Here is a 20,548-nt window from a genome sequence, read left to right on the forward strand (position 1 = left end):
TGACGTGGCACAAAGTAGTTAGTGAGGATTGGGTCAAAGTAAAGATGACCTTTTTAGTAATAGTGATAGACATTGGTAAGAAATAGTAAACAAGAAATACGTAGTAATTAGTATAAAAGATAAGGACAGCCCAGCTCGGGGGGAGACGTGAGGAATCCATGCAGCTGCGAACATCTTGTCGGACTCCGAGAAAATTGTAAGATAAGAAACAATAAACGAAGTATGCAACCTTGAAAAATCTAAACCTGAGAACTCCGTCTCTTCCTTCGGCTTGGCTCGGAGCTGTGCAGGGGAGCAAGGACCCTGAAACCACATGAATGTTGGGGTAAGCCCCCGACAGAAAAGTATGTAAGGTCATAGACAAGACTTTAAGTGATTTCCTTCTGATCCTCTCTAGAATAGACTGAATCTCTCAGGAAAACAAATGGCTGCTGTTTTGCAAAATGTGGAATATGTAAAAATTTTCTTAACAATGTTCTTTGATGTTTGATCTTTGTATACTTTTGTCTTAGTTTAAGACATTTATGCAGGATGGAGACTCTAAAATGAGTTACCTCCCTTACTAGTTTTAACAAGTCCCCTTTCACTAATAATGAGAGATGAATGTGAGAAGATAGAAGTGAAAAAACAACAGTTTGCTAAAAACAAAAACAGCAACAACCAAGATAACAGCAATAACCACTAGATACAAAGGTGCTGTGCTTTCCCTGGGAACAAAGAAAACAAGATGGTGGATAAGCCCCTCCTCCCAAGATGGCAGCCCACATAGCAGCCAGCATGGACCAGAGGACAAAGATAAGATGATGGAGAAGACTCTGGTTCCACCTCACCCTGGAACAAAAAAAAAATCAGGACGGAAGGGTATTATGAAGGAATTCTGGTGGCAGATGGGGGGGGGGGGGGGGGAGGGGTGCTGGTGTTGCCTGGGGCAGCTCCGGACTTGCGGTGTCAGTTTTCCTCCTCCTTCTCTGCAACAGCAGCTGTGTGTGAGGTCAGTGTTGCCACTTTGCTGCCTCTTCCTCACACCTGCTGGACTCGGTGTTGGCACCACTGTCTCAGGTCACTGCCCCATTGTGGGGCAGAAGGGGGGTAAATGGTCTGTCTCATTGGGCACCGAAGAACAATGGCCCCAACCCCACCAGTCCCAGCTGCAGTTCCAGAGTTGTCATTTCAACGCCACGCCTTGTCCAGCAGAAGCATCTTAGAAGACTCAGAAATGGGACTTGCAGGTCATGAAGTGCCATTATCTGCTGATCCCTTCACTCAAGCAAGCCAGAAAAAATAGACCCCCTTCCAGTTGTGGTCACAATTTTTCTCTGCTGTTATAAATACATATTATAATATTGGCTTTTTACAAATATTAAGATGGATGCTATATGTATAATGTTAAAGCAACTTCACTATAAAGGTATAGTTTTTATTTCTGCTATCAACTAAACTTAGACATAGTAGTAAAATGGCTGATATAGTTATGCTTGTAATTGAACTGCCTGCTTGGTTGGGATAACATCCAATGAAACATATGATGAAGACCCTGCTATTGATATGCCAACTATCAGCACCCTCTGTCTGAAGAAAGTGTGGACCAAAACCCAAGCTGGAGGTGATCATAAGAATGGACTAAAACCACAGTCAAGAAATGCGCATGCTCTAAGACAGTTCTTGGGACATCTAAACTAGTTTGGGGAAGAGTTTAAATATGTATAACTGTTTATCAATATGCAATAGGCTGATGCAATAGAAAAGGCTTATAAAGGGTGTCTCTGAAATATCAGGTGTGCTCTTGGCTCAATGCCAAGCACCCGGCTGTTAAAATTTGCTTTATTTCCATCTCTTTTCTCCTGTCTTGGGGAATAAAGATCTCTGAGAAACCATACGGAAAAGAGCCTTCTCTCAATCTTTGCTCCAAAATCTAGACACTGCAACACCTGTTGCCATTGAAGAACAGCATTGTTCTGCACCATTACCTGAGTCTGTGGGCAGATTCAGGGACGGCCCCTGTCACTGCCGGGAATCAGAGCTAGCTAGGAATCTACTGGCCAGTGTCAGCTGGCACCAAACATGGGGTTTCCAAGCCCTACGTGGAAGAATCTGTGCCTCGGAAAGCCGTCCGTCATGGCGGGAAAGTTGAGAAGCTGCAGCACCGGGACAACTGCCACACCATTGCCTCCCCCCAGCCATGTGAGAGAGATCTGCACTGCTCGGCCATGTGGGAGAGAGCTGCCGTGTGTGCCACCCAGCCTTGCCGGGAGAGAGACAGCATGCCGTGTCAGAGCTGCCGCCACTGCAGCGCCTGCCAAGTCCACGCAGTGCCGCGCTGGGGCCAATCCCCTGTCGCTGCCAGGACAGCCGTAGCCACGCACGGTCCTGGGGGGCCCCTGCCGCATGCCCGCCAAGCCCAAGTGGCATGCAGCAAACAGAACATGCTCTGCCCACCTGCGACGTGGCCACCCATGCCCTCCCATGCTGCCCGCGCCAGCTGCCTGCCATGTGCTCACCCACACCGCTGCCTGCGCCGCCCCAGGGGGACGCCTGCCGGAGGAACACCGTCGGCTGCTGCAGCCTGAGGCACCAAGGATTTTTACAGTTTGTGGAATGTCAGCACCTCTGCCTAGTCAGCCTGCTTTTTGGTTGTGGCGGGCTGGCAGGAGAAGGAGAGGCAGCCCCTCAGCATCCAGAGGGGTCTCTCTTGGTTTCAGAGACTGACCCTGCAGTCTTTTATATCCAGAACCATCAGTTTGGTAAGTGCCTAACCACGTGGCAGGCAGGGGTATGGGTGTCTTTCCCAGTGGGGGGCGGGGGGCCACAGGGTGCACGTGGCAGACACACCACGTGGTGCCAGGGAAGCCACTGAGCCGGCTGCATACCTCAGACAGGATCCCTGGGTTTTTCTTTTGCCTTTGTTTTCTTGTTTTACTGCAAGGGAGGGAGGATCAGTGGTTGTGCAGGCGGGATGGGTGCTAGACTCTCTGCACAACACTGAGAAGTTTTTGTCCAAGTTGTAAGTTCACTGGTGGTGGGAGAAATGCATTTTTCTCAGGTTTTGTTAAAAAGGTTTATTCACTGGCTGTTTCTTCATTTTCCAGGTGTGCCTCCTAAGGATGTTAAGTGTGGCTTTTTGGAATATTGTGGGTTTCAAATTGACTGATTTAACCAAGAAAGAGGACCCTTCTGGGGACAATTTCTATTCTTTGTTTGTTAAAATCCAAACTGTGGTGAGTGAGCAAGAGAGAGAAAAGGACCCAGAGAAAATGAAGAAACAACCAACCCAGTGTTCCCCAGTTTTTCCCAAAGGCCCTCTTTCCCAAACCCCTTGTTCCAATTCCTCCTCCCCAAAGCCTTCTCAGCACCCCTGCCCTGGCAGCAAGGCGCCTGCTGCCAAAGATTCTTCCCTAAACCCTCAAACCATTCCCTTTGTCTCAGTTCAAAATCCCCAAGTTGAATCTAGTTTGCCTTCCACTCTCCAAAATGGCCCCCAGGGAGCACAAAATGGCGATGGCCATGTGGCTTGGCCCCCACCATGTGCTTCTTCTTCCCACAATCCCTTTCTCCCCGCCTCCTATCCCCCGAGTACCTCCCCTTCCTTTGTGTCAGCCCCTTAGGCTCCTCCCCCTGTATCAGTTAACCTGACCCCTCCTCTGGCTCCACCCATTGTTCCACCCCCAATTACATCACTGTGAATCTCTGCCCCCTTTGGTTACTCCACCCAGGTTTCCACCCCCTTTTCATATAGCTCCGCCCACCCACTTCTGGCTTCCAGTTCCCACGGTCCAGAACCCAGAAGTGACTGGCCTGGGGGCCTGAACCTGGAATTGGAGGCCATTCCTTTTGCTGCTCCTGTACATACAGTTGTAGGTTAAACCATCCTAACTGGGAACCTTTTTCATACCAACATAAAAAGGAGCTTTGCAGAGCTCAGAAAGAATTTGGATGGAAAAGTGAATTTTTTAAAAGCTTGCTAAAAGCCACTTTTTCATCAAATGTGTTGGTTCCTAGTGACCTCAGGGATTTATTTTCATGCCTCCTCTCCTCCACAGAATATATTCTGTGGGAGAGGACATGGAAGAGGTTACTCAGGAGTCTCCTTCCTGAGCTTTTGCAAATTCCAGAAAGTGCGGTTGATCTACAAAACAATCCTATTACTATAGATCATAGAAGCAGTGAAGAGGATTGGGATCAAGCATGCAAGCAAGCTGGGGGGATACCTCTGCCTGTTCTCCAATGCATGAAAGGAGCTGCTGAAAAGGCTTTTCAAAATATGCCCACCAAAGATGCTGGGCAAAGCTATATTGCTATTAAACAGTCTCCTTCTGAGCCCTTCCTAGATTTCATAGACAGGCTTCATGCAGTGGTGGAGTCAGAGCGAGGACCTGGAGTTACAACAAAAGATGATCCTGGAGGTGATGCAAACCAATGCCAATGATGTTTGCAAGAGGATCATCTTGGGACTTCCTGTTGATCCACCACCAACCCTGGACCACCTCATTGAGACATGCACAAAGCGGGCCATCATAGACCCAAAAGATCAGCAAAAAGGACCGGGGCTCAGAAACCAGACTGCATCACCAGCCACCCTTCCACCTCAACCACCGGTGGCTGGGAGGGTCACATGTTTCCCGTGTGGGCGGGAGGGACACATAATGTGGTTCTGTCCTTTCAAAAAGAAAATATCACACACACTAGAGGGGGAGGGAGGGGGGGGGGTAGGGGGGCCTTCTCCAATGTCAAAAAACTAAAGGGGGAGGGCGAACCTGTCCCGTGTGACAAAAAAAATGGGACAGGTTGCCAGGTTGTGGGGGCAATTCTTTAAAAACATTGGACCCTCAGAAATCTTCAGGTTTCATTGCCACAAAGAGTAGACACAAGTCTTTTAGGCTCGAACTTACTACTCCCATGGTGTTCTCTTCACTGGACTGGCACCCAATAACATTTAACCTTGAACCGGTTTCAACCTTACACCGGACTGACAGTGAGTACCTTGTTGTTGGGGACACAAAACACACACACCCCTGAGATCGAGATTGCTCCTGGTGTTTTACCATCAGAGCCAGAGCAAATAGTTCTCTTGGCATGTTGAGTCCATCCTCCCTTCTTCCTTCCTAAAGGTCAAGTAATAGCACAAGTTATTCCAATTTCTGATCTACTGCCATCAGCGCCCAGACCTCATGATGATATTGATCTTTCTGTCTATTGGGCTGAGGTCATGGGGGAACAAAAGCCTTTGATCTGGTGTGCACTTAAGAGGGAAGGGGACTCAATCCAGATGCAAGGAATGATGGACACAGGGTCGGACATAACACTCATTCCACCACACAAATGGCCATCACACTGGGAGCTGCAATCCATGGCTAGCAAGGTTTCAGGTGTCAGGGGGACAAAATTGGCCATGAGATCAAAGAGCATTGTGCAAATTGAGGAACCAGACGGGAAATTGGCTTCTTTATGCCTGTTTGTTGTTGAATCTGGTTTTACCCTCTCAGGAAGAGATTCCATGTCCCAATGTGGGGCTGAATTACAGATTCCAAAAAAACCCTGGGATTTTTAGTTGCGGCCACTGAAGAGCACCCCATCCAGAAGCTGAATTGGCTGATGGATACCCCAGTTTGGCTGGACCAGTGGCCTCTGAACAAACAAAAATTGAAGGTGCTCAATGAGCTCATGGAGGAGCAATTAGCTAAAAGCCACATTGTTGAAACTAAGTCCATGGAATTCTCCGGTGTTTGTCATCAAAAAGCCAGGGAAGGACAGGTGGTGCCTCCTCCACAATCTGTGAAAAATTAATGAGGTCATTGAGGACATGGGGTCCCTTCAACTGGGTATGCCATCCCCTTCAATGCTCCCCCAAAATTGGAATCTGGTCATCATTAACATCAAAGATTATTTCTTCCAAAGTCCCCTAGACCCAGCCGATGCCCCACGGTTTGCTTTCTCTGTATCCTCCATCAACAGGGAAGCTCCCATGAGGTGTTACCACTGGAATGTTTTACTGCAAGGGATGAAAAACAGTCCGACTATTTGCCAGTGGTACGTCGCCAAAATACTGTCCCCAGTGTGTGGCAAGGCGGGGGAAGCCATCATCCTTCACTATATGGATGACGTGCTGGTGTGTGCCCCCGGCAACATGCTCACAGAGGTACTAGAGGAAACTATTACTGCTCTGACCACTGTGGGATTTGAGTTGCAGCAAGAAAAAGTGCGGAGGATGACACCTTGGAGGTACCTAGGGCTTGAGATTGCCAACCAGACAATAACACCCCAGAAGTTGGTGATTAATGATAGGCCTAGGACTTTGAGGGTCCTCCAGCAACTGTGTGAGTCTTTGAATTGGGTCAGGCCCTGGCTGGGTCTCACTACAGAGGACCTAGCCCCCCTCTTCAATTTGTTAAAGGAGGGAGAAGAGTTAGATTCCCTGAGGGCTCTGACTCAGGAGGCCCCGCAGGCATTGGAGAAGGTACAGTTGGTAATGTCGAGCCAGACAGACCTCCCATTAAATTTCATCATTCTGGGGAAATTGCCACACCTCCATGGGCTCATTTTTCAGTGGGACAAGGACCAAAAGGACCCCCTCTTGATCATAGAATGGGTATTCCTTGGTCACCAAATGTCCAAAAGCATCACCAAGTCACAAGAGTTGATGGCCCAGCTGATCAGCAAGGCTAGGGTCAGGATGCGACTGCTGGTGGGGTGTGAGTTTACATGCATTCATGTGCCAATTAAATTGTCAACTGGAAGGTTCAAGAAAGAGGCTTTGGAGCAATTGCTCCACGAAAACGAAATGTTACAGTTTGCTCTAGACAGCTACCCAGGGAAAATTTCAATTCATTGTCCTGGCCACAAGTTGTTTAAATCTGAATTTAATTTGATCCCTAAGGAAAAGCAAAGTTGCAAGCCTCTCAAAGCCTTGATAATTTTCACAGATGCGTCCGGAAGGTCCCACAAGTCCTTAACGACTTGGAAAGATCCTCAGACTCAGCAGTGGGAGACAGATGTAGAGATAGTTGAGGGCTCCCCTCAGGTTGCTGAGTTGGCCACAGTAGTCAGGGTCTTTAAGAGGTTCTCAGAACCAATAAACATTGTTACCGATTTGGCCTACGTAGCAGGGGTAGTGTCCAGAGCTGAGAATGCAGTGCTCAAGGAGGTTTCACATCTGGTTATTTTTAATTTGCTCTCGAAGCTAATCCATCTAGTCTCCCACTGAGAGCAACCCTATTAACATAATGCATGTAAAGTCGCACATAGACCTTCCAGGTTTCATCATAGAGGGCAACCACAGAGCAGATGCCCTAGCAGCTCCTGTGCAGCTGGCTGGCCTTCCTAACATCTTCCAGCAGGCCAAGTTAAGCCATCAATAGTTCCATCAAAATGTTCCTGGTTTGATCTGCCAATCCCATATAAGGCAAGATCAGGCCAAGGTGATGATAGATACCTGTCCAAACTGTCAGAAGTTCTCCCTACCATCATTAGGATTGGGAGTTAATCCGAGAGTGCTTGGCAGTTGTGAGCTGTGGCAGACAGATGTGACCCACATACCCCAGTTTGGGAAGTTTAAATATGTCCACGTGTCAGTTGATACATTCTCTGGTGCAGTTTATGCCTCAGCCCACACAGGGGAAAAGACTACTGATGCACAGAAACACCTTGTGCAGGCCCTCTCCAGGCTGGGGAGCCCCAAAGAGATAGAAACTGATAATGGTCCAACTTATGCCTCCAAGGAGTTCGGTAATTTCCTGCAGGAGTGGGGGGTTGAACATTGCAAGGGTATCCCTTACTCCCTCACCGGTCAGGCAGTAATAGAAAGAACCCATCACACTCTCAAGAAAACCCTAGAACAACAGAGAGGGGATGTCAAGATCAGTAGTCCACATCAACAACTTTGTAAAGCTCTTTTTACTATTAACTTTCTCAACTGTTCATTTGAAAATCTCAACCCTCCAGTTGTCAGGCTCTTCAAGTAGAGTCAGCAGCTGAAGTTTGAAGAGAGGCCGCCAGTCCTGGTGAAGGACCCTGAGACCTGGAAGGTCCAGGGGCCCTTTGACTTAGTCACTTGGGGTTGAGGATACACCTGTGTGTCCACCCCCTCAGGTTTGAAATGGGTCCCACAAAAATGGGTCAAACCTTAGGTTTCACCTAAGGGAAAGGAGGCCCAAATGCAGCCTCACCTTCACCTTCCCGATCCAATGATGTAGCCATTGCTTCCTCCCGGAGACGACGCAAAGAAAGTGGGAGACGCAAATCCTGTGCTTTCCCTGATCCAGAGTGTTTAATAGGTTCTTCTGATGAGTTTTAAATGTTGTTTTTCTACTTATAGGTATATGTTGTTTTCAGACATCCTCCTATCCCCCAGGATGAGGCCAGGACTCCTGTGGTTCATGTTCCTGCTACCTCTTTCTGTAGAGCAGGAATGTGAGGACTTCAAAAGGATGCCTTGCCTCAATTTATCCAGCAGAGGCCAGAGCATCCTCAATTCCATCCAAGAAATTAAGAACATGTGTCTTGGTTTGAAAAGACAGGTATCTGCTAGGGAGAGGCAGGCCTCTCTAGGAATGGGGAATTCAAATCCTTCCCTCCGTGTTATTATAATTTGGAAGATTAAAAAAACTTTTCAGTCAGAGCTATGGGGAAAGGAATAACAGTCCTTTACTAGTAAATATAACAGGACAGACAAACAACAACAGCAATTATAATAATAGTAGAACAGAACCAAGAACCCCGAGGGGCAAACGGTGGAAACTCCAGCGCTGATGGCTGGAAACAGCGGGTTGTCCTCAGCAGGCAGGGGGGTGTCCTGGCAGGCGAAGTGAGCAGTGCCGGAGAAGCCGCAGCGGCTGGACCTGGGCTGACCCAAAATCCAGCAGGGCAGGCGAGAAAACTCCGAATTCCTGGGCGCTCCAACAGATGATAGAATTCTCAGGACTGAATGTGGCTGTGCCTTTCCGCACTGGGCGGACACGGGCCCCTGGCTAGCTCAGATCTTCACAGCGGCCAAAGCGTTTTCAGTCCAGGTATGCAAACAGGTTATCTTTACCTGCTGGACTCGGCTTCTCAGCAGCAGCTGGTCCGAATACTGTTGTGACAACGGCGGTAGATAAAGGATGGCTCTTGGCTAAGCAGGTTTAAAGATGGTTTATTCAAGCCGAGCTGCGGGAGATCCGCAGCTCGTCCAGACTGCCGACCAGATAGAGTTTGAATTTTCCTCTCTGATCTTATAAGCGGGGGAGGGTTCAGGGGAGGTTACAACAGGATAACAAATCAGGGAATTCAGGGGGCAACAGGGGGTGCCCACTTCTAAGCCTCTGACCACTGACACAAAGGGAAAAGGAATTCCCCCAGGGCTGACCTATCACTCGACGCCCTCCCTGGGAATTTCCCAATCTGGAGAGGGGTCCCAAAGTGATAGACAGGGTGCCCCAGAGGCATGATAGGTGGGGGGTGGGATGATTGACGTAAAACATCTTTTTATACAGAAAACTCAAAAGGGGATGGACTGTTACAAAACTGGGAGCACAGTGAACTGAACCATAACATAAAATTTCTTATAAAAACTTAATAAAACAATTCTTGCACCGCCACAACCGAACCCCTCCGTTAACTGTGGAATCCATGCAGTCACCAGTCGCTCGACCGTCCTCCTCCCGGAAAACCGAGAGCCGAAATAAACAACCCCCCCCACCCTCAGCTCCTGGGAGCCTTTTCTTTCCCCTAAACTGAGTGATCAACTCCCTTTTGTCCGGGTCAAGCACCCTTTAACTATCAATATTTAGTCCCCTAGCAACTTATGGGGGGAAAAATTCCACAGGAAAACTTAACCCCCAACATGATTGAGGAAATTAAGCAGGAATCAGGAGACTGGCTGAAAAACATCTTTAGAGACTGGGGTTTGCCAGGATAGATGTCCTCAGTTGTAAAAGATATTCTGATATTTTTTCTCATCATTTTGATTTCCCTAGCCTTTAAGGTGTTAAAGGGAGTTCTAGCTAAGACAGCCAAAAAATTGACTCCTTCCAAATTCACTGTGGCTGCTGTTGAAAGATGGTGGGAGGGGACACAGACAGGAGTTTGAAGAGTTAGTTCTCTCTCTCCTTTCGTTTCAAATTAAACAAAAAGGGGGGAATTGTGGTGGTGGGTTTTGTTAAGCTGCTTTGGAGTTATGTTTCCCAATGGTTCATATGGCTCATGCCTGTTTCTCCCCCCGATAAATCAGGTACTGTCCAAAGGTATCTCCTCCCCTGTCCCTTGTCCATCTCTCCTGACCCTGCCCTTGTTTGGGAAGCTTCGGTCAGCTGTCCATCTCCCTCCTGACCCAGCCCTATGTTAGAGAAAAATACCTGTCAGTCTAGCCTGGGGCGAACCACCTTTCTCCCCCACGCCCTCTCCCCCTAGGTTTAAAAGTGGGCCCGTGGGTTTGTTTGACCTCTTTTTCATCCCCTGTCTTGGGGAATAAAGATCTCTGAGAAACCATACGGAAAAGAGCCTTCTCTCAATCCTTGCTCTGAAACCTAGATACTGCAACACCTGTTGCCATTGAAGAACAGCATTGTTCTGCACCATTACCCAAGTCTGCAGGCAGATTTGGGGACGGCCCCTGGCACTGCCCAGAATCAGAACTAGCTGGGAGTCTACCAGCCGGTGTCACTCTTGGCTGAATGCCAAGCACCCAGCCATTAAAAACTTTGCTTTATTATCTTTGTCTCCTAATGTCCTCTATTAAGCTTTTAAATTTTACCAGGAGAGGGAACTTGTTTTTTCACACTGCTGAAACCATGACCATGGCTGTGGCACTAAGAGTATTTGAATAGACAGTGCTGAAAAGTCTACACCCTTGTCTTTTTTTCTCAAGCCTAATCAACCAGAAGGGAGATTTAATCCATGAAACAGAGAGCAGCAAACAAGCTGTAAGTGATGTCCAGGTGTTAGGACAAAAAATCACCTGGTAGAATTGCCTTGTTAAGATTTAGGGCTAGACATGCTTCAGTGAACTCAGACCTCGGGGGAGGTTAACAAAGCTTTGACTGTATAGAAGTGGTACCTCCAGAAGAACACTCTGGGGACCCCCACCACCAAGAAGACCAGAAGAAGAAGGGCCATGGTGGTGACTGTCTTTCTACTTAATCTGTCTCTCTCTCCCTCTCCCCTGTACTTTGTCTCTCTACTTCACATTTACTGTTAAATAAAATACATGCTATTGACTTTGGCATATGGTCTCATTTGCACCTTAATTTGGTCAGAGGCATCTTTTAATAATCAGACCCTAACATTATTCCAGTGGATCTTAACATTAAATTGGTGTCAGAAGTGGGATCACCAAAAGAAGAGAAAGACTGAGCAAGCAGACTAACATGAGAAGTGAGAGAACCATTAAACAGTAGAAGATAGGATACAAATTATTAAGACAACTATGTAACTTGTAGCCAATGAACACTAATCCCTTTGTTTGCTAAAATGTATAAATAGAAAAAAGTCTTGATAGTTGGGGTTCTTGATTCACAGAATACCGCTAAGCATCCAGGCTTGTGCAACTCTGAAATAAATAATCAGTGTAATTATTGGCTTGTTGCACACCAGGTAATAAATCCAATTTTTGTGGACAACACTACTGGAAGCAAGTTGGTTCACCTAGTTCATACAACTGCTCTTATTGCAACTAAACCAGGGAAGACTGAATCACTCATAAATCATGAGTAATTGTGTTTAACAAAGAACATTCATAAAGAATCAGCTATGAATTGCTGAGATTTGGAATAAACAATTGAGACCTGGTCTAAGAATTCTTATACCTCTCAGCATGCCTGAAAAAGTAACCTCTCTACTTCTGTTCACTTCTATAAATACTCCCTGCCTTATCAGTTCTTTGTAGACCCTAGTGACCTTGAATCCCAAATGCTGCTAAACCCAAAAATTAATACTTAAATGTGTGGCAGAGATGTCATTAGTTATGTTTACATTTGATTTCTGAAAGAGAAACAAAAGTATCCCAGCAACACATAGTAAACCCACCTGTTAACATGGCAACTTTTTAGAGCAACTAGATTTTCCATTGTGCCATACTGGTGTTAATGTACTTATACTGCAACTGAAATATTTCTAAACAAGCCTCTCCATCCTGACTTGTATTTTGATGGATTCCTATAGCTTAACACCTATAGCTTAACACCACACTTTCCATATATATTATACTTTTTCTCACTCGCCCTCTATCCGATATCTCAAGGACATACCATTTCACAGTTTTCACAACTAAATGCAGAACATATTGTTTGTATATGTAGTGGTTTCACGTTCACTAAATTCTGGTCTTAGTACTCACTCTTTTTCTGTGGGAGAGAGACTAGGAGAAAAACAAAGCAAGCTCAACCTTAAAAATGAACAAATAGTTTTATTAACACACACTAAAAGAATAGAAAAAGAAAGTTGGGGAAAAACTAAAACAAAACAGAATGAAACTCCAAAAACACTCTTCCCTCCCCTTACAAACTGTTAGCTTTCTTACAAAACAACATAAAGAGACAAAACTTGTAATTTTCAGTCAGTTTCACTATCTGATAATAGTCTTTCATCAATTCTTTAGGGGAAGAGTCTCTCTTAGAGTCATGGATCCCACTGACAACTTAGAACAGTTCTCTTGTGGGTTTTTTAACTGCCACAAAAACAGCCACCCGGGGAAACCTGCCTTTGTGACCCCTCCCATTAGCAGTTTCCCAGGCTGCTTATGGGTCTTAGACTTTTCCATACTGGGGTGTCACCTTTTAAAGATGAATAACTCCAAAAGCAAAGGGTTCTTCATCTCAAGGTACAGAGATATCTTCTCACTTCTTCACTGGCACAGAGGGTTTCTCATCTCTATCTCTGTTCAAGTATCTTATAGGATTAATATTACTTAGTCCATCACAAACACCTTTGCTCAAATCCACACACAAATCTAAACAATCATCTCCCTAAATGCTTATCTTTCCCATGATTTAAAGGAATGATCTAGAGTTCATTTCCATGGCTCAAATAAGAATGGAACAACCAACTCTTCAACTCTCTGTCCCAATAGTCTTTTCACTCTCACTCTACTGACTTCATGCTGTTTCTTCTTCATGTTCACTCTGTCTCTTTCTTTTCTCTCTCAGAGAAGGGCCAAGCTCTGGAAGCTTCATGTTGCCAGGAAAGGGTTAAATCTGCCCAGAGTCTTTGTGTCTCCTTCTGTAGCTCATGGTATTAGATGTTCAAGGCCGCGCTGGTGAGGGAGGAACATCTCACGCAGAAACATCAGAGATCAGAGCAACCTAGCAGTCCGGAATTACAAAAAAAACGCAGGCAGGATCATAAATGCCTTTTCGGCCCACCCCTCAGTGTAAATCGGGGTGGCCTTGGCCTAAATGGTGCCCATAGCTCTTATCAGGGGCCCGGCAGAGATCTCTCCCTGCTCCAGGGAAGTTTGGAGAAAGTAGCTGTTGTAAAGCAGCGACCTCTCCTTTCCCCCTCCCCACCCGGGAGCCGATGGAATCCAGCTAGGCCTCAGACCAGCTCCCCCCAAAAGGGGGGAGCAGCAGGCCCAACTCGATGTTGCCTGTCTCTCTCTGGCCAAAGGCAAGAAGGAAAAAGGCCCACCTACAGGAAATCAAGGGGTTTTATATGGTACTTCCCAAAGTCGTAGCCAACAATTTTCAGTGGTCAAAACAGATGCCAATATTCCAACTAACCCTCTGATAGGTCCCTGTCCTTTCTAAAGCAATTCCCAGGTCCTGACCTGGAGAATTATTCTACATTCTTCCATAACTAAAACACTAAACTGTACTAACCCATGACGGTATATCAATTCAAATGTGTTGTCTCATCAAAAAACAGCTCATGAACTGATAAGGAGCAGTATGTCTTCCAGTTTCTGCTATAAATCCTCAACTTAGGGGAACTTGGAAGCAAGTAAGACAAGAGGAGAAGTGCTGCAGGGCATTATACAGCGTGGCCTCCAGCTCCTGGATTAGGATCGCATTACTTAAAATAAAAAATAGAGTAACAGAGAAGTGGTTTGAGATTCATATTAGCAAGGGGGGAAGGAAGAACTGTTGAGAAGTGATTGAATCTCTGACCTGATGCATCAGCCACCACCTTCCCTCCCCAATACTATTTAGAAGGCTGGTGGCTGGGAATGGGAACATATGAAAAAGTGTGATCTTGGCAATACCTGCAATTGGTAATGGTGACATTAATCAGAAAAGCACCAACAAAAGTCTGTAGTAGTAGATGTCCCAATGTACAAGCAATCTACGAACAGCTGAGCTGAGAGCGAGTAGATGATTTTTTTTTTTTTTTTTTAACAGGCAGGGCATCTGCCTTCACCCTTTCAGAGGGGAATGGTCAAATGTGAAAGAAAAGGACTTCAGGCTTTTTAGTTGAAAAATCAATAAAGGTAAGATTAGTACTAGAGCAGGAAAAACATGGAGCTTACTCAAAGGTGTTAACTGAAGGAATTTAATGAAATGGGAACATCAGAGAAAAGTAAAAAAATAATCCATTAAGCAGACAAAACCTGATCACTTTCTGAGAAACATGCTCTATTTTTGCCTTTTATTATAATGCACAGCCTAAAATATTGCTGTTGCTGCAAGTGCTAACTGAAACAGAAGAATGAACACAGGTATCAAGGACCTGCATTAGCTGACAGAACAGAAGCTGAAAAAAGAAAGCATTGATATGCAAAACATAAATTTCTAAGTAAAAAATTTGGCTTACATGTGCAAGGCTAGTCAGGAAACCATTTATTTTCCCTAGCAAATGGGTAATTTACAGATACTGGTCCTCAAAAGTTATGGAAATTTGACAGCTATCTTGCAATATCTCAAGGAAAGCAGATTAGGAGCAAAATAAGATCAAGAATGATCTTTTATGTAATCTGTTAAAATTTCACTATCTAGATAAGAAGACAGCATCTGTGAGAAGTAAACTGTAGTGTTTCATTGCTTTTTAGGTTTTTCTAGAAAGCTATCAAACATGAAAAGGAAGTCTTGTTTAAACAAGACTGAGTAAGAGGGAGGAAGAAGACTGTGAATAAAGAAATTCATATATAAAGATCACACGCACCAAAATCTGTCATGGTTATCTGATTCTGAATGCTATAATTGAATGCATTACCCAGTGTTGATAATATCTGGTGAAATTAGACAATACAAATCATAGATGTTCCTTTCTAACAATATGAGCTATAATTTCAGTGGTTCCTAACTTATATATGCAGATTTCTCTAGTATTAATAAATCCTCAGTACAGGTTTCTGGTTGGCCTTTTGCACATTTCTCCATCTCATATACATATAAGCAGTTACTATGTGTGAGGAATGACAGATTATAGATGAATCTGAGAAAAGACTGAGCCACTCAAACATTAATTTCTGGACACTCACATATACCAATATGTAGATTCAATGTCAATCACTGCCTTAAAAATAACTTTTATCATGATGTCATTCTGGATAATAACATTTTCATACATGAAGATATTGAATTCTCATTGGAAACTTAGTCTTTTGTTTTACTTTTGGAAAGCACCATGTATTTGACAACGTGGGCTTCTTTTTCTGAACTTCTGCTGATTCAGTTTACAGAAAGTCATAAGATATGGCAGCAGGCAAAAAAAAAAAAAAAACAACTTTAAAAAAGGATAAATTTAAGTTATACTCAAATTACAGTAAGAGTTTGTCTTGGGTTATGTAACCTAAAATATGTATTCGATTTCATCTGTTGAAAGCTGTTGAGGAGATGTCTTTTCCTTATCTCTTGTAACTCCAGGGGGGAAGGGGGTGGACCCCTTCTGATAATGGCCCAGCCATTAAAACCAGGTGGGGCAGTGTTTCTTATCTCTTTCACTACCCTTCCATCCTCCAGGGGGACATCTTCTGATAATGGGCCATTAGGGCCCACCAATGACATGACACATTCCATCATCCCATTGTGAGATGCTCCACCCAGTGAGGGGGGAGCCAACTGTTCCTAGCTAGGTAAAAACTGAGTCTCAGGAACACCAGGTATCCAGTTTTTCCACTGGATCCCCGGAGGAAGACTGCACCCATCTTACCACCACTGGACTTTCTACAGGATCATCTCTACTCCACAGAACCACATCTGTTACTTCAGGAGGATTCATTTGGACTGCTTCCAACACCCTGACCAACAAGGTGCCAGGTCGTATCCCTGACTCTGTCAGGGTTTTTTCCCGGATTGTTTGCTTCCTTGCTTGTTTTTTTGTACTACTACATTTGTATTTTCCTTTTTTTTTTAATATTTCTAGTAAAGAACTGTTACTCCTATTCCCATATCTTTGCCTGAAAGCCCCTAATTGCAAAATTATAATAATTTTGAGGGAAGGGGGTTTACATTCTCCTTTCCAAGGGAAGCTCTAGCATTCCCTGGCAGACAACTGTCTATCAAAACCAAGACAGAGTTACAGCTGTCATCTCCACATCTATTTGAAATTGTAACTTACCATGATCTGCTGTGAGAAGTGAGAGCCGGCTGAGCAAAATTTGATCAAAGTAGCACAGCAGTGTGACTAGGATAAAATGACCCATCTATATTGGGTTCTTATAAGGAAAGTGGCATTTAAGCTGAAGTAGCTTCTAAAAAGCACAGTCACTGCAAAGCTAGACAACAGGAAAATAGGACCTCTCTTTTGATTCCTAGTGAAAATCTCAAGTACCCTTTCTGCTGCTTAAAATATGTTAGATGTTTGAGTTTGGGCCACAGATTATAGAACAGAATCATAGAATCATAGCATCATTTAGGTTGAAAAGACCCTTAAGACCATTGAGTCCAAACATTAACACTGCCAAGTCCACCACTAAACCATGTCCCTAAGTGCCATGTTTACACATCTTTTGAATACCTTCAGGAAAGGTGACTCAACCACTTCCCTAGGCAGTCTGTCCCAATGTTTGGCAACCCTTTACGTGAAAAAATGTTTCCTAATAGCCAATCTAAACGTCCCGGGCACAACTTGAAGCCATTTCCTCTTGAACTATTGCTTGCTACTTTGGAAAAGAGACCAACATCCACCTCGCTACAACCTCTTCTCAGTTAGTTGAAGAGAGCAATAAGGTGTCCTCTGACCCTCTTTTTCTCAATGATAGCATAGGGTTAAAATGTTTCTAAAAATCATGGGAACTGTATACAATAGATTCAAGGGGGTGGAAAGAAAGGTTGGGTCTGGTAAGCCTGGGAAAGGGAACTAGACCCTGGGAATGAACGTTGAGCTTTGTCTTTATTACATCATATGAAACTGCACCTGCATAATCATCATATGATAAATTATATGATTGTTAAATGTAATAATTGTTTGGTAATTGAATATGATTATTGTTTAATCGTAATAAGAATCATGAGAAACCATGTAATCGTAACAAGAATCATGAGAAAGGATGTTTGGGGGACCTTATGAAAATTACAAAAATTCATGCTTGGAAAAGATCAATGTATACAATAGAACAATATATGTTTAATAGTTAATATATAGTTATGCAATGAAAAGGGTATAAAAACATGTCCATTTCGAATCCATGTCGGAGTCAGATTTGGGTTTGCACCCCTGATTCCCAGAGCTCTTCAATAAAAGCACCTGCATGTAATCATTCTGTGATTATGTGTTTCCATGCTAACATCCAGGCTTAACTACCCCAGCTCCCTCAACTGCTTCTCGTAAGACTTGCGCTCCAGACCCTTCACCACCTTCCTTGCTCTTCTTCAGATGCACTCCAGAACCTCAATGTCTTTCTTGTAGTGCCTCAGACCAAGACTGAACACATTATTCAAGTTGCAGCCTCACCAGTGCTGAGTACAGATGGATAGTAACTTCCCTAGTCCTGCTGGCCACACTACTGCTGATAGAAGCCAAGATATCATTAGCCTTTGTGACCACCTGTGATGTAATGCATTAATTTGGTTTATATTGTGTTTTGTTTTTATATTGGGGTTTGTAATGTTTTTCTATTGTATTCCCTGTTCCCCTTGGAAACTGTTATGTGGTTTGTCCCTGATCGGCCACGCCCATCCCCCACACTGGAATGTAACCCAACTCTGTTCCACTCCCACCTTATCCCTGATTGGGTAGTGGCTTGTCCCTGCCTCTGGGCCCATCCCCCCCAGGGAAAAAGCCCCGGGAGAGGCGGGGGCAGGCTCTCTTGGGCACTGGGGCGGGTGGAAAAGAACTCCAGCCAGCAGGAGCAGGACTCCAGAATAAAGCTGTGATATTCCCCTGGTGAGAGAGCAGGCTCTTTCCTTTTGCCATCAGCAGTAGTCTGGTCTAATAAAGAAACACAACAATTGGTGTCCAACGTGGGGCTCGAAGCCTCAAAGAGCTCCCAGAAAGCTGGAAGAACCACTCGGGGAGCACGTGGCCGAGGAATCTCACGCAGGTACATGAGTCACGAAATGTAGCCCACCCACGCAAAGACACAGACCCATCAGGTTTGGCGGTCACTGTGGAGTCTCCGAAACACAGGATTCTACAGGCCAGGGCTGTAGTTTTCTCCTTTGGACTCAAAAAACCCATCGGAATGCTGCAAAGAAGCCCCTGACTGGCAGGCTGCTCCCAGAGAGAGTCACCATATGTTCGTGGACAACTGATCCTGGAAACTGAGACTGGAAGCTCTTTTTGCACCAAAAAGGGTCGGTCTCAGGCAAAAGGAGTGATTGGGAAAGAAAGGAAAGATTCATCTGAACACTGGATTTTTGGTGAGTACTACTTTGGGTTATCTAAGGGAAAATCTTTTTAAGAGGTGTTGTTCCTCAGGGAAAAGGGTTTTTTCCTTTCAGGGAAGGTTTTTGCTTTCAGAGTAAACCTTCAGGGTGCTTTAATAGCATGTTCCTTTCGGCAGCCTGGGGGGGGGGGGGGGGGGGGGGGGGGGTGGAAAAGGTAACTGTTTCCCCTTTTGGCTCTTTTTTTTTCTTCTCTCTCCAGCGAGGGTTTTTTTAATTTTCAGTTTCCCAGCCACAGTTAAAGGGGACACAGAAACTTAAAATCTGAGCCAAAAATGGGTGCTAGGCTGCCTGTGTCTCAAAAAAGAGTCTATTATCAAATTTTAAGTGCCTTGGATGATGGGAAAACCCATTTTTCCAAAAAGCAATTAAAAATTTTCATTCAGTGGTTATTTTCTCAATTTCCAGATGTATTATCTGAGCAAATAAGCTCCCCAGAATTTTGGGAAGCTGTTGCCAAAAAATTGTCTCAATCAAGCTCCCCTAACGATAAAGAAAAAGCAAATTTTGCTCTTTGGAGCTTGCAGATTTTATTTGCAATGCAAAAACAAAATTAAAAGAAAAAAAAAGCCAGTTCCTTGTGGTTTTTCCCCAGTTTCCTCAGTTTCTCCCTATCCCGACCCCAAAATCCCTTCCCCAAAATCGGATATTCCTTGAGAAACCCCTAAACTTTCCCCAAAACTCCCTTCTTCCCCAGTTTGCAAACCCCGGGTTTGGTTTACTTTTGCAGGCAGTTTGAGTGCTCAAAAGCCCCATCTTAGTGATCCCCAGGCTAGTCTCAGTTCTTTGGGGGGGTCACAAGATGGAGGGGACTCCTGTGTTTCCCAAAATGGCTGAAGCCATGTGCTCTCGAGTCACGAGGAGCCTCTCCCTTTGTCTGTCCCTCCTTCCCACAATCCCTTTCACAATCCCTTCCTCTCCCCAGACCCCTCCTTCCCTTTGGTGCCGCCCCTGGCACTGCCCTCTCCTCTGACTCCACCCCCTACCCTCAAACCTCTGCCCTCTGACTCCGCCCCTTGTGACTCAAGCCTCCAGCCCCTCCCTGCCCCTGGTTCCCACCGTTTCCCCACCCACAGTCCCAGTTCCCACGCCCCGGGGGGGAGGGGGGGGGAGCCGGGAACCCAGAAGCAGGAAGTGATCCCGGCTTTTCTGCCACCCCTGTCACATACCGATGGTCAAAAAGGGGAGGTGCTGTCCACAGTAATTGGGACCCCTTCCCCCAACAAGCGATTCAGGATTTATGCAAAGCTCATGCCAAATTTGGACACAAAAGTGAATACTTTCGCAGCCTTTTAAAAGCAAATTTAACAGGGAATCCTATTGTTCCCTTTGACCTCCGACAGCTTTTTTCTTCCCTCCTTTCGTCCACACAGTTTAGGCTTTGGGACTCCACATGGAAAAAAAGATTAAGAGATTCACTTCCGGAGCTTTGGCAAAATCCTGAAACAGCTGTTGATAATAATAATTTGCCAATTCGATTAGAACATCTATGTGGTGATGGTGAATGGGTTTCAGCCCTCAAGCAGGCTCAAGAAATTCCTTTAGCTGTTTTAGAACGCATTAAAGATGGTGCTTTCAAAGCATTCTTTTCAATCCAGCCCGATGGGTCCTTCCAACCTTACAGTAAAATAAAGCAGCTTCCACCCGAACCTTTTGTAACGTTTCTGGAGCGATTAACAAGAGCTATCGAGTTACAGGTTTAGAATGAAGGAGCCCAAGAACAGGTCCTAGAGGAGATGACACTGACCAATGCAAATGAACAGCGCAAGGCAGCTATCGTCAGCCTGCCCTTGGAACCAGTGCCAACCTTAGATGACATG

General features: G+C 45.1%; 1 protein-coding gene across 1 annotated transcript in view; it reads right to left on the minus strand.

Moving 5' to 3' along the window:
- The window catches only part of LOC120764911 (protein patched homolog 1-like), a 148,496-nt gene that overhangs the window by 19,250 nt on the left and 108,698 nt on the right, over positions 1–20,548 (minus strand). The window lies entirely within an intron of this gene.

The sequence above is a fragment of the Hirundo rustica genome, chromosome W (assembly GCF_015227805.2).
Source record: "Hirundo rustica isolate bHirRus1 chromosome W, bHirRus1.pri.v3, whole genome shotgun sequence".
Taxonomy (NCBI): domain Eukaryota; kingdom Metazoa; phylum Chordata; class Aves; order Passeriformes; family Hirundinidae; genus Hirundo; species Hirundo rustica.